This window comes from Empidonax traillii, unplaced genomic scaffold, assembly GCF_003031625.1.
Source record: "Empidonax traillii isolate 1590-97213 ecotype Southwest subspecies unplaced genomic scaffold, ASM303162v1 scaffold2387:size25334, whole genome shotgun sequence".
Classification (NCBI taxonomy): domain Eukaryota; kingdom Metazoa; phylum Chordata; class Aves; order Passeriformes; family Tyrannidae; genus Empidonax; species Empidonax traillii.
The window spans coordinates 17321-21897 of NW_020957580.1; positions in this window are offsets into that span (position 1 = coordinate 17321).

Consider the following 4577-nt stretch of genomic DNA (forward strand, 5'->3'; position numbering starts at 1 on the left):
TAAAATAAAAAAAATTAAAATAAAAAAAATAAAAAAAATTAAAAAAATTAAAAATAAAAAATAAAAAAAAAATAAAAAAAATAAAAAATAAAAAAATAAAAAAAATTTTTCTAAATTATTTAAATTGATATTTTAAGTTTTGCAGTTTACAGATTGTTTTTCCTTTTATCTTCAGTAAAGCTTCGAATTATTATTGGTTAATACAAAAGGTATATGACTTGAAAAGCTTAAAATAATTTTTTCACAGGTCATATCATACAAACTGCTTTGCCCTGTAAACAGGTTGCTCTAGAATGGTACAAAAGGTGTTCCTGTAATAGCTTTAATTTGTTTATCAAAGCCCAATTGGTCTTTATTAGAGGGAGTGTTTCCTAATATGTATACGATATGCGTATGAATTTTTATGTCAATTATTTGACTGCTGACCATCAGGAACAGAAAGATGGTGAGAACTTTTAAATAGAAAATACAGATGGCTTATGCTCAAGGTTTTCAGGCTTTACATGAAGGTCAACGTTGCCTTTTGCAGGGACGCCTGCTATTTTTGTGAAGCCTGCTGACCCGTAGAAGATGAAGCCTCTGCTATGGGGAGTTGCATATTAATCGTATTATAACCAAAAACAAAAGCTTCACTGTGTGAAAGCATGTGTGATTGCGGTATGGATAAGGTGGCCACCTTATGACTGTTTGAAAGACAATTGTGTGCAAGAGAAAAGTATTGTGTGGGTTTATATATCCATATATATATATATATATATATATATATATATATATATATATATATATATATGTGTGTGTGTTTGTAGACTTGGTAATGCATTACATAGATATTAAGAGTTTTTAACCAAAGAGTATTTTTTACATTGTAAGGACCTTTAAGTAGAGAGTTCAGTGCTCTCTTGTTAAGACATTCATTTTTGTCTCATCAGGGAATTTTTGTGGTGCCAGGAGTGATAGATGCTGATGCTACAGGAGTCATCAAAATAATGATATATACTTTAACTCCACCAGTTTTCATTCCAGCTAACAGCAAAATAGCACAGCTGGTACCTTTCAAGGCGATGGTGCCCAAAACAAAATCACGGATTCGAGGGGATCAAAGTTTTGGTTCCACAGGTCCTCCTGAGGTGATGTTAGCCATAGACATAAAGCAGGGAAAACCTGAGGAGAGTGTAGTTCTACAGCATCCTAATGGTCAGTCCAGCACTATGACTATGCTCGTTGATACTGGAGCGGATGTTACCATCATCCCCAGACACAAATGGCCAAACACCTGGCCCGTGGTGATGGCACCTGCAGGAGTGAAAGGTGTAGGTGGTGTACAGCAAACGTGGATCAATAGAGATGTAATAAGTTTTCATTTTTCTGACAGTGCATCAGTGAGTACAAGGCCCTATGTGCTATCTTTGCCAGTGGGTTTGATAGGTCGAGACCTGCTAGGTCAGATGGGAGCACGCCTGGTTACCTCTCTTTTTCAGGAGTGGCCATTGAAAAGCAGCCAACCTTGAAGTTGAAGTGGAAAACAGAAAAACCCATCTGGGTCGATCAATGGCCACTGAAGGAAGACAGGCTGCAAATAGTACAACAACTGGTTCAGGAGCAATTAGATGCAGGCCACATTGTTCCATCTACAAGCCCATGGAATACTCCTATATTTGTCATTCCAAAAAAGTCAAGAAAATGGAGACTATTGCATGATCTACGAGCCATTAATGCAGTCATAGAGGATATGGGAACCTTACAACCGGGTTTACCCTCCCCTACAATGATTCCACATGATTGGGCCATACTGATAATAGATCTAAAAGATTGTTTCTTTACTATCTTCTTGCATCCAGATAATACTGCAAAATTTGCCCTTAGGAAACAAAGCAGAGCTAGCAAAAAGGTTTAAATGGGTTACTCTTGCACAGGGGATGAAAAATTCACCTGTGATGTGTTGGCTCTATGTTGCTTGGGCTTTGCAGCCGTTTCGTAATCAGCATCCTGAGCTACTGGTTTATCACTACATGGATGATATTTTATTAGCAAGTAAAAATTTAGATATCCCTGTGTTGTTGTTGCAGTTAGAACAGGAATTAGGTCAACGTGGTCTGCTAATCGCTCCTGAGAGGATTCAGAGGCAAGAGCCTTGACAGTATCTAGGTTGGACCATTACATCTAGTATTGTAAAGCCACAGAAGTTAACCATTAACACTGACATAAAAACCTTGACTGATGTGCAGAAGCTACTTGGTGACATACAGTGGGTGAGACCTGTTTGTAGAATAACCATAGCTCCTCTGATGCCTTTGCTAGGGTCTGATGCTAATGCAGACCTTTGGAGAGACTTGTCAGACGTGCAAAAAGCAGCTATAGTTAACATCTCAGGTAAGATAGCTGCAGGGTACGCCTGTAGAATACTAGAAGATCAGCCAGTCCAGTATCTGATTGTCAACTCTGGAGGGAGTAGACAACATCCCTTAGGTGTCATCTGTCAAATAGCAGTCAGTGTCAGAACTTTGGAATGGGTATTCCTGCCCTATCAGCCCAAAAAGACAATCATGACACAACCTGAATTGTTTGCACACCTTGTCATGAAGGGAAGGCGATGGATTTGTGAATTAACTGGAAGGGATCCATCTGTAATATTTATGCTGGTCGCTCAGGGCTATTTGGAGTGGTTGTTTGAGACATCTGGACCATTCCAAATAGCTATGGCAGATTTTAAGGGACTGATCACAAATCATTATCCATCAGACAAGTTATTGCCTTTGTTACAACATCAGATTATTGAACAGCTTATGTTGCGTTCAGATGATCCTGTAGAGGGGATTACTGTTTTTACAGCTGCTGGAAGGACATCTCGATGTGCCCTGGCAGGGAGGAATAGACTGGAAATGGAACTTACTTCCAGGTGTTACAGATGGCACACTGCAACCCCTTAACGGTATAGAGTGTAGTGTAGACCTGTTCAGCCTGCCACGGAAGTGAGCATTGGCTTGGGGGTCAATCCTCGTGGTTTGCAGGCATTGCAACTTTAGCAAATGAATGTCACTCATGTTGATAAGTTTTGAAGGTTGAAGTGTGTGCATGTGTGCATTAACACTTTTTCTCATGCTATATGGGCCTCTGCTCATACTGGAGAAGGTGCCAGATATGTCATCCGTCATATGCATGCACGTATAGCAGCCCTCAAAGTTCCCTCAAAAATTAAGACCGATAATGGGCCTGGTTATACCTCGCAGTGTTTTCACAGATTCTGTAAGAATTGAAGTATTTCTCACGTTACCGGCATAGCTCATTCTCCTACGGGACAAGCTATTGTCGAATGAGCTCATGGAGTCCTGAAATCCCTTTTGCAAAAACAGAAAGGGGGAGAAGAGCTGGATAGCCCACATAACCGACTTGCAAAAGTGTTATATGTTTTGAATTTTTACGGTTGACGGGTGGAAGATCGGACCCTCCCATTGTAATTCATAATACTTCTATGCAGTCAGGCTTAGTAAATCCACAGGTAACAGTGAAAGTTCAGTACAATAACCCACAAACCAGGGTCTGGAAGGGGCCTGCAGAGGTAAAACTAACTGGCAGAGGGTATGCTTGTGTCCTCACAGATACAGGAGTTCGGTGGCTGCCTACACGTTGGAGAAGACCTTGGAAAGGGAGTGATTCTGCAGAACAAGGTTGACACTGTGGTAGATAAACTATTCAGAATTACAGAGTTTTTTCCAGTATTATTATAAGGTAGTTTTATAGTGTAGTATCATATAATCAATAGAAATTTAGGCTTTAAAAAGAGTGCTTGGTGTGAACTTGACATATTATCCATTAAATTTTAGTCTGGGATAAATTTTAGCATTATAAGATAGAAATAAACGATAAGTGTGTGAAGGTGTTATTTTTAATGGTGATGGATATATGTACTTGTGTGTTATAATATCTTAGTGGAAAGTTAAGAATGTATTAGTGTAATATAAATTACTCAAAAACAAAAAAGGGGATTTGTGGGAGAAACATGATGAATGTGTGAGCAATTTATATTGTGTGTGGTACTTTTATAGACTTTTATAAACTTTTACAAACTTTTACATAGTTTTATAGGTACTATAAGTTATAGGTCCCAAGATGGCTGCGGGTGTCTTTTCAAGAACAAAGAGAAATTGGTGCCAAGAAGAAGGTGGTGTTCGATAAAGTAAACTATTGCCTTGTTATCTGTTAATAACCAATTATAAAGGTATTTGTAATGTATGTTTACAACTGGACAGTGACCTGTAACCAATTGTGTGCTTCTTGTCAGGAGACCTTGTATACAGATGCTATAAAAACCCTGAGCTATCCTAATAAATCAGACATATTTTAGATCTCATAGGTAGTGTATGTATGTCTCCAGAGCCTCCCCACCAACAGCCCTCCCTCTTCCCTATGGAAAGAAAGCGGGATCAGCACCCGTGGCACAGGATCCCCGGAATGCTGCCGGGCGGATCCGGGCCCCTTCCCGACCCCCATCCCGTGAGTTACCGGCTCGGAGCTTCCAGACACCGACTGCGATGAGGCCGATGATGACGATGATGGCAGCGATGACGGACACAGCGACC